Here is a 10,654-nt window from a genome sequence, read left to right on the forward strand (position 1 = left end):
GTCAGTCTCTAGGACTTTGAGTACATCTGTGGCTGATGGTATGGGCATTTCTTTGACTGTGATCCTGTGCACGTAACTCTGGTTACCTTCTCTGTCTAGGTGAGGATTACCAGAACCAATAATACTCCATCCATAGTAGGGTTCTTTGTGCGAAAGGTTCGTTTATTTTGCCTGTGACGATCTCTAGGGGGGCTAGTGCTGATGGGCAGTCATAACCAATCAATAGACCTACTTCACAGTTCTACAATGGCTGTAACTTGTTAGCTAAGCCTTCAAGGTGTGGCCACTGAAGTGCAGTTTCCTTGGTAGGGATATGAGACTTGTCAACTGGGATAAAGTCACGAGAGTAGACTTGTTCTATTCGGACACGAGTCTCAGAGTCAAACCCTCGCACCTGTAAGTTGTTGGCAAGTTTACTTGCAACGACTGTGTCGACGGAAGTCATGGTGCTAAGCTTTAACTGCACTGGTTGGGCGTCTACATTTAGTTCTGAGGCCAAATCCTGTAAAATAAAGGATGAGTCACTCTGGGTGTCAAGCAGGGCATATGTAAGTATTTCTTTCTCAGGCTCAGATGCAACTGACACAAATACTGGTACTATGCTGGATGTGGAAGATGGTTTCCTCGTTAGTACATGAGTCATAACATTATGCACTTCTTTGTTTGCACCTTCATCTGGGGATTTAGAATCCTCAGTTTTCCTTTCTTTAGGTTCATTCCCTCTTTCTGTGTGTAGACAGGTGGGGTGACGCCGACCACACTTACTACAGGAGTGACGTCCTCTGCATTCTTTGGTTACATGACCCCTTCTCAAACACCCAAAGCAGAGACGATTTTCTTGAATGAAAACTTTCTTGTCATCACTAGTTTTCGCTGCAAAAGCAGGACACTTAGCTATGCCGTGCGATTCTTCTTTGCAAAACAAACATGGGGGTTTAGGTCTAGAAGTAGATACTGGGATTGGTGGAGACTTTGGTTGGATGGTAGTACTGAGTGCCTTCGCTCTTTTAACATGCCGCTCTTCTGATGCCCTTTCATTCATTAGGAATGGTGAGGCAACAGGATTGCAAACTACTTTAGCTTCATTTTGTATGAACTTTGTAAAGCGAGCGAAGTTGGGGTAGTCTTGGCTTTTGTCTAGCTCTTCCACCACAATGCGGCTCCATCTCTGCACTATCCACTCAGGCAGTTTTCTTAGAAGCTTGTGATTTTCCTCACAATCATTAAGGATCTCTAGGCCTTTGACTTGAGGGATAGCCTCTGCACAGCTTTGGAGAAAATCTGCAAACTCCCTCAGTGCTATAGGATCATTGGCAGGTATTTTAGGCCATTTTGTGAGTTTAGCCCTAAAGGCTCTTTGAATAACAAATGGGCTGCCATACCTTTCCTCTAGAACGCTCCAAATGCCTGCGTATGCCTGCTCACTGTTGCGGAAGAAATATCCCTCTACTGCCTTTCGTGCTCCACCTGCAAGATAGCTCTTTAGATACAACATTTTCTCACACACCGGTAAAGGTTTGTCACCAATTAGTGCCATAAAGGATACCTTCCAATCCATAAACTTTAGGGGGTCGCCACTAAAGATGGTGGGCTCAGGTACAGGAAGCCTGTTTAGGGTAAGAGAGCTGGCAAGGGCTTGAACTAAACTAAGTTCTTCACGTTCTGGAGTAGAATTGTGAGGTCTAAATGTCGGTGCTCGTGGATTTAAAGAGAGCCGTGGTGCGCTGTTGGGGAGATTTGCGGAATTTTCTAAGTTGTAGCAGGACACCTGATCATAGCTTTCAATGTCATTTTGAACGCTAAGGGCTCTTACTCGTGCAGCTGCTACTTTCACTTCACTGTCTGCCTTTAACTGTTGAAGTTTTGTCTTTTCCTCCTCCAACTTTGCCTTTGTTTCCACTTCCTTTATTTTCCACTCATTTTCCATTTGGCTGATCTTGGTTTCCTGTGCCAATATTTCTTGTGTGGCCTTTGCTTGTTCCACTTTAGCTGCAAGTTCAGCTTCTGCTTCCACCTCGCGACTGCCAGTAGAATCTGCCTTTGAGCGTGCGACTGAACCCTCTGGGAACGACGTTTCAGTTTTGGTATCACCAAACACAGAACCATAGTCCCTTTTGTTTAACATCACTCGTACTCTTTCCTTTTCAAGGCGATCGTTAAAGAGCTGATCGATATTTTCCTGTCGTTTAGCAATAACTTCACAAATGTCAGTTGTAAGCACTGCACAAGCATCCATTCACTTAACAATGTCTGGCGTCATGGATTGGCTGCGGCGAATGGGTTCATAATGCTGTTGTACTACAGTGTGCTTGTCTCTTATGTCATGACTGGCATTGTTTAGCTCTTCAGGTGAGCAGAAAGTTTTCAGCTTTGTTCTGATTTCTTTAGCTGCCTTCTTCCAAGTGTCATAAGCTTTGTTAAATGCCTTCTCATTTTTCTTTGCCTCATATTCCTGCATTTCTTTACCTTTTTCAGTTAAATGCCTTTCACGATTGCTGGATCTTACTCCTTGTTGCTCTGAGTCGTTGGCTTCTTCAGCAGGGTTCAACATTTTGTTACTGTTATGTGTATGTTGCTCTATGCAATAACGTCTGGACTTAAACTTACGTGAGTGTTACTTTTTGGAAACAATGCTCACATCAGACATTTACATCACATAAATAAACAGATTAGCACCCACATATTAGACAAAATGTAACTGTAAATACTGCTGATATACCATAACGTTACTTTCAAGAAGAATAAACCCATACAATTTAAAGATTGTAATTACTTAGTGCAATGCAGTATACCTTTAAAGCTGTAACCACAAAATATTTAAGGCAAGTAACTCTGAATTAGTCTGCAGACATTTTAACTTTGTTATCAGCAAAGTCCTTAATGGGCATAATACCTGCACCTCTGTAAAGTGACCATCAGAGTTCAAAGTGGAGGTAGGCGACGAAGCAAAGATGATCTTGACTGGTGTAGAAATCTCTCACAGCTGACACACGGACCCACCTCGTGGCACGGGCTGCACTCATCTGGCACGGGAGCTAGCAAGTAGCCTTCACTCAGCGATCGAGTTTCCACTGTAACAGTCCCCCGGACCAAGGAAGAAATAGAGAGAGCCTCGACGGGTGCAGTAATTTTTACTTTAAGATTCATTCAGAATCTCACAGTGCTGAGGTGCGCCAATGCACCGTGAAAACTAAACAGAAACACAAAATACATTTTCTTAGACGCTTATTACAAATATGAACTCAAATAAAGAAGAAAATACAACAAAATATCAAGTAAGAAAACAAATAAAACTTAAAACATGTACCTCACTCTGCCTTCCAAGGGCTGCAAATTGTTAATTTTGCTAGAGTCCGGTATCACGCTGCTTCATGCTTCATCGAGAGCTGCCTACTGGGACATGTGCGCCACAAAAACCGGTCTGAGCTGGAAGTGCAGCTTGCCGCTAACTAAGCAACAGAGCCCTCTACTGGACACTACGCATAGCTGTTCAGGCTTAGATCAATAAACAAAACTGGACCTTTACAGTAGGAATTGATTTAAACCAAGATGTTATATTATATAACCTGTAAAAGTGCAAAACATAAACAAACCCGGGATAGTAGATGTTTGCCTATTGCAGATTAAATGGGAAATATGGTTAAATCAAAACAAGAATGTTAACTAAGAATATGGACAAATTGTCTTCTCATCTACTTTGTCACACTCCCCCCCCCTTAAGTCCGTTACTCCTCTGAGTCACGGGACAGGAAATCAGCAATGACATTCTTATGTCCGGGTCTATACTGGACCTGGAAACGAAAAGGCTGGACAGATAAATACCATCTTGTTATTCTGGCATTAGTGTCTTTCATATTATGAATCCATTGCAAAGCACGATGATCAGTCTCAAGAACAAACTCTTTTCCAACGAGATAATATCGTAAGGTGTCTAGAGCCCATTTAATCACCAATGCCTCCTTTTCAATGGTCGAATACCTCATTTCCCTTGGAAAAAGTTTTCGACTGATGTACTGAACAGGCAACTGCTGCCCTTCCTCTCCTTGCAGTAAAACAGCTCCCAGACCCACCTCAGAGGCATCTGTTTGTACCGTGAAGGGAAGGTTAAAATCTGGATGCTGCAAAACAGGTTTCTGACACAAACAGTCTTTCAAATCATTAAATGCATTCTCAGCATCTTTCGTCCACCTGACCTTTGTAGGACTAGATTTTCTTGTCATGTCAGTCAATAAAGCTGCTCTTGATGAAAAATTTGGAATTAGTCGACGGTACCAACCCACCAATCCCAAAAATGATCTCAACCTTTTCTTTGTGTTTGGCAAGAGTGCTGCAGCAACTGCATCCACTTTTCCAACCTGAGGGCGAATGCCTCCACCCCCTATTACATAACCCAGGTACTGCACCTCGGGCTTGGCGATGTGACATTTCTTGGCATTTATGACAAGTCCAGCATTGGTGATACGTCGAAACACATCAGCAAGATGTTTCAGATGATCTTCACATGTACCACTATAAACAACAATGTCATCAATGTAGGCAGCTGCATATTGTTCTGCACCCTTCAACACTCGATCCACCAACCTTTGGAATGTAGCTGGTGCTCCATGCAAACCAAAGGGCATCACTGTGAATCTAAACAGTCCACTTGGCACTCTGAATGTTGTTAAGTCCTTAGATGAGTCTGTCAAGGGAACCTGCCAATAACCTTTACAGAGGTCAAGGGTAGTCAGAAATTTAGCATTTCCCAAACGATCAATTAGTTCATCAACCCTCGGCATTGGATAAGGATCAAAAGCAGACACAGAATTTAACTTAGAAAAGTTTACACAAAATCTAAGCTTAGGATCATCTTTCTTTGGTACAAGCACAACAGGGCTACACCACTCACTGTGTGATGGCTCAATGATTCCTGCAGCCAGCATCTCCTCCAGCTCACTTTTCAACTCAGGCAATAGCTTAGCTGGGATACGGCAAGTGGTATCTCTAATTGGCCGTTGGTCTGGAGAATGCAAAGTGACTTTGTGTTCAATGAGGTGTGTACGACCTGGCTTTAGACTGAAGAGTCCTTTAGTCATAAGTGATTGCACCTCCTGACGTCTTTCCAAAGGCAAATGGTCTAAGTCTGGAAACACAGTTTTGACAGCTGAAGAAGGGAAGTACTGCTCCTGAGGCTCTTCCTCATCCACAACTGTACATGCCCACATGGATGTTGAGTCCCGTGGCTGGTCAGTCCACTCTTTCAAAAGATTGACGTGGAACACTTGATGATTCTTTCGACGGTCTGGTAAATGAAGCTCATATGTGACTGGGCCTGTCTTCTTTGTGATTTCATATGGCCCCTGCCACTTTGCAAGAAGACTGCTCTCAGAAGTTGGCAACAGTAGAAGAACTTTCTGTCCCTCACGGAAGACTCTTCTTCTTGACACTTTATCATATCTTTGTTTCTGCTGCTGTTGCGCATGGGCCAGATTGTTATTAGCAAGCTCTTGGAAATGTTCGAGCTTGTCTCTCATTTTGAGGGCATATGAGAGTTCACTAAACCTCTGCTCTGACATCGAACCCTCCCAAGCTTCTTTCAGAACATCCATTGGACCTCTGACAGGATGCCCATAAAGTAGCTGGAATAGTGAAAACCCAGTAGAACTTTGTGGAACCTCTCGGTAGGCAAATAACAAAAATGGGAGCCATTGGTCCCAATCTGACCCTGTTTCATTCACAAATTTCCTGAGCATTGATTTTAAGGTCTTGTTAAATCGCTCCACAAGGCCATCGGTCTGTGGGTGATAGGGATCCAGGGTGTTAAGACCAGTCCCTAACAAACTGTATACTTCTTTGAGCATCTTAGAAGTGAAATTGGTCCCCTGATCTGTGATGATTTCTTTTGGGATACCCACTCTGGAAAACAACTGAATCAGGCAGTTAACAATCTGACGAGCCTTTATTTTCTTCAGGGGGAAGGCTTCAGGATATTTTGTGGCATAGTCACAAACTACAAGTATGTACTTATGACCTGCTTTACTCTGTTCTAGTGGGCCAACAATGTCCATGGCAATGCGTGAAAAGGGTGTATCAATGATGGGCATACTGATAAGCGGAGCTCTATCTGCTTTCCTGCCTGGAGCTGTTAACTGGCACTGTGGGCAAGCTTTACAGTATTGTACCGTATCACTGAACTGTTGGGGCCAGTAAAATCTGGGAATCATTCTAGAAAATGTTTTAGATTGTCCCAAATGTCCTGCCCAGGGAATGGAATGACTCATTTTCAAAATGGTAGATCTCAAACTCTGGGGGGTCACCAACTGGTCACCAATCTTGCTACGACGATGCAACAAATCTCCCTTAACCACAAACACTTCCTGCCTTCCCTCAACTGTAGTTGACTCTGGAACACATTTAGAGAACAATGGTTTAAGTGTTAGATCCTCTTTCTGAAGCCTAGCAACCTGACTAGCACTGGGGAGAGACTCAGTCTTTAAAGGATCTAAAATGTGTTCAGCTACTCTTGTTCCCTTCACCTTTTCATGTCTTCTCTGTCTCTTGCTCTTTTTTGGTTTAGAACGAGTGCTAGACTCGTCCAATGGTGCATCCTCATTTGCGAAAGGCAAGTCATCCCAACCCGAAGCATTAACCTGTTGCTCCTTAGTTTTTGACCTTGTGACTGCTAACAAACTTTCAATGGTTTCAGTCTGACAGGAATGCTTGGCTATTAGCTCTGTGAGTATTGGGAGATCACGGCCCAACACCACTTGATAAGGCAAAGTTTGCAGCACTCCCACTGAAAGAGTGTAACACTGGCCTTCTACTTCAATTGCAACTTCAGCAACTGGGTATGATACCTTATCACCATGAATACAGCACACATCCACTGTTGCTCCTGAAAAGATCACATCCCTAGGAAGACTGTCTTGTCTAACCAGAGAGCGATTACTTCCTGAATCTAACAGAGCTACACAGGGTTTGTCTTCAACAAATACCCCAATTGATGGCTCACGTTGCTGACATTCAATTTCATTTTTGTGATTCTCATTGACTTTGGGGAAATCTGCAGTCAGCAGACAAACAAACTAATCTTATAAACAGTATATTTGCATAATGACTGAAAGCAGCCACCTGAAGGAACAGTGGGCTTGGAGGTCAGTTCCTTCATCATGATTATGCAAATTCTCATGACCATTGATCAACAACCGCTGATCAAAGACCCATGAGTAGCAGTAAGAAAGAAGGGGAAAGATTCAATTGTCAGAAGTGGGATTTGAACCCACGCCTCTAGGGGAGACTGCAACCTGAACGCAGCGTCTTAGACCACTCGGCCATCCTGACATGCTAGAACCTACCACTAGTGAATAATCCAGCGCAGTTGCTGATTTCCATGCAACATACTTGTATGTTAAGTGCATGTAATAAACAAAAACAAATGAAAAATACTTACAAAGAAAATATATTGATTTAAAAGTTTGTGTTAAATGTTGTAAGTCACATCAAAATAGAAAGATCAGGTGTGGGTGGACAGGAATGATTAGATGTCAACAACTTGATTGGATGGCCAAAGTGTGAAATGTGACGTCCTGTGAGGGAAGCGTGAAAAAGTGTGAGCAGGTATAAAAATTAGGTAAAAAAAAAAAGACATTCTGGGTTCTTCCATTTTGTCATTTGCGAGATGAGCAGTTGGGAAGGTTGGATGTAAGAGGTTCACAGTTGAAAGTTCAAGCAGAGACACTAGAGGGGGAACCACAGCCCAACCTGTGAACTGGTTTCAAATGAATGCCCAGCTGCTTTCCTGTTGGGTGATTTTCATCAACACAGAACACGGGGATAAATGCATTTCTGGTTCCATCCTCTCTCCTCGCCAATAAAATAAGAATAAAATCTGCATTACCTCAACGTAGTTTAGTCAGATAAGTGTTGTTTACATACATAATTGTTTGGCCACCATAAGCATGCACGTGTTATCATCAAATTTTCATGGCATGCTGCTGTTACACATGTTGCAGATTTAAAACAAGTGGGGCTTAAAACTTTACTTTGGAAAACATAAAGATTATACTTCACAAAACACATAGCTGCTGTTCAGCCATGGAAACCCATACCACGATGCTCATGTTTGATTTTTGATGTTAAAGACAGAGGAGGTTTAGTGCTGTACAGTTGTTGAGTGAGCAGCATGTTTGTGACTTTTACTCTGTAACTTTGTGTGGTGTGCAACTGAATTTGAGACAGCTCTTTAGTACTACTCTTTAGCACTACTCTTTAGTGATTGACAAGCCTTTTATAAAGGTAGACGTTATGGTTAGCTGCTTCATTTTATACGGCGTTCACTGAAAACACAATTCATACAGAAATTCAAAGTGCCAGAGAAGACATGTAGTATGGTTTCACCTCCCAAAACTCAGGTCCCACCGAGATTTGAACTCAGACCGCTGGATTCAGAGTCCAGAGTGCTAACCATTACATCATGGAACCCCTGTTGTAGTGTTTATACTGTCAGGTCGTGGCAACCTGCCAAAAAGTATTCTGAATTAAGAGTAACTTCAAGAGCAATTAAGTAAGAATGGTTCCATGTAAACCCATGCCGGAGGTGGATCAGATGAGAAATAGTATATCATCATGCGCAATTGTGCAGCCAAATAGTACCACTGAAAGTTAGGACCCTTAAGCCCACCCCTGTCAAATGGCAGATATAATAGAGTTAACCGAAGCCGATGGCGATGATTTTGCCAAATAAAATTGGTAATAATTTTCTTTAAGTTAAGAAAAAGACCTACAGGTACTTGTAGAGGGATATTCTGAAATAAGTAGAGGATTTTAGGGAGTACGCTCATCTTCACAATAATATGATATGGGAAGATTTGTCTACTTATCTACAACCTCTGGCAAAGCGAATGGCACAACACAGAAGAGCACAGAAGAGGTCAAGGCCCAGCCAAAAGTGAGTTTCAACAATGAGATGGGATTCATGATAAAAAAAGAAAAATGTCAATGTGATGACATCCAAAGAGGGAGCTCGCAGTTCCCAGTTTTCATGCTGATGTTAAAGTCAGAGGAGGTTTAGAGATGTGGAGTCAGTGAGTCAGGAGAGTGTTTGTTACTATTACGCACAAGCACAACTCAGCACTCAGACACCCCATTGTGTAACTTTGTGTGGTTGTGGTAGGACTCGACTTATGCGGTCAAAGAAGTGCAGGAGACTGATGCTGTCCAGTGTAGCGAGTGATTTATTCACCATTTTGTGACCCAAACAATATTTACAAAGAAACAAATAAGAAACTCAACTCTATAATTAACTCAGTTCAAATAAACATAACTAAACTTAAATCAACGGAAATTAAGGTCAAACTGCACACAGCTACACTGACCCGAACCTTTTCCTGAAACACCTGAGTTCTTCTGCTTAAATAGTCCACTTAATCAAACAATTTCTCCTCTGGACTATTCCATTCAGTAGGTAGATACGATGAACATGATTATATTCAAGTCTCTACTTCTCCTCTTTACTGGCAACATGAACTCTGGTGTAATCAATACATATTATAACAATAAATCTACTTCTTCATAAACCCTCTAAAATCAACTTTATTAAATTATAAGAGTTCTTCCCCTTCTGCACTTGGTCTCTTCCTGTGACCTCAGATGAACCCAGAAGCTATAAAGCAGGAAATAAAACTACATTTCGTCCTTTTGTTTCTGGAAGACAGGTAGGTAAGGTAAGTTCTAAACAATACAAATTAACAGTTGAAATAAAGAACATGTTAACTTAACAAACTTGTAGGAATTGATTTAAACCAAGATGTTATATTATATAACCTGTAAAAGTGCAAAACATAAACAAACCCGGGATAGTAGATGTTTGCCTATTGCAGATTAAATGTGAAATATGGTTAAATCAAAACAAGAATGTTAACTAAGAATATGGACAAATTGTCTTCTCATCCACTTTGTCACAGTGGTGTACAACTGAATTTCAGACAGCTTTTTAGCACCACATAGTGATTGACAAGTATTTGTAAAGACAGAGGTCATGGTTAGCTGCTTGATTTTATACACCTCTCACTGAAAACACAATTGTAGCACAGTTCTGGTGTGCCACAGAAAACATGCAGAATGGTTTCACCTCCAAAAAGCAGGTCTCTCCAATTTTTGAATTCAGATCACTGGATTCTAGGTCCACAGTGCTAACCATTACACCATGGAAGCACTACTAAAGAAAAAGATGACTACCAGATTGTTGCACTGTGACAGCACCATACCAGACTGAACCCAGAAAAAAAAATGTGGGATAAAATAAGACAGATTATAGTTACTAAATGACTACAACTCACTTTAAATTGGAAAAAGGAAAGAAAATTAAAAGCAAAAAACAGAAATAAATAAATACATAAGAGAACAAAAGAAAAGAAAGACTCTAGCTCATAAGAGGGAAAAATTGATTGAAATGATCAAAAACCTCACCTTATGATAGTTCTTGTTTTAAATACAATATTTGAGCGAGCTGACTGGAATTATCTCGATACTGTTAGATAATAATCATATATTGTTATATTTGTGTCTTTAAAAAAGATCATTCCTCAGTGGACAACTCCTGATAAACGTTTTTACAAGACAGTCATTCAAATCTGTGGTTATAACTTATAACCACAGATTTGAATGACTACCTGAG

The 10,654-nt window shown here is 41.4% G+C and overlaps 2 non-coding genes across 2 annotated transcripts; both read right to left on the reverse strand.

Annotated features, from left to right (window-relative positions):
• Positions 1 to 7,237: 7,237 nt before the first annotated feature.
• On the reverse strand, positions 7,238 to 7,320 carry trnal-cag (transfer RNA leucine (anticodon CAG)). Its single transcript has one exon. It is a non-coding gene; the product is annotated as a tRNA-Leu (tRNA).
• A 1,068-nt stretch (positions 7,321 to 8,388) lies between these two features.
• On the reverse strand, positions 8,389 to 8,460 carry trnaq-cug (transfer RNA glutamine (anticodon CUG)). The gene has a single exon. It is a non-coding gene; the product is annotated as a tRNA-Gln (tRNA).
• Between the last annotated feature and the right edge of the window lie 2,194 nt (positions 8,461 to 10,654).

This window comes from Neolamprologus brichardi, chromosome 15 (assembly GCF_056152115.1).
Source record: "Neolamprologus brichardi isolate AB-2024 chromosome 15, ASM5615211v1, whole genome shotgun sequence".
NCBI lineage: Eukaryota > Metazoa > Chordata > Actinopteri > Cichliformes > Cichlidae > Neolamprologus > Neolamprologus brichardi.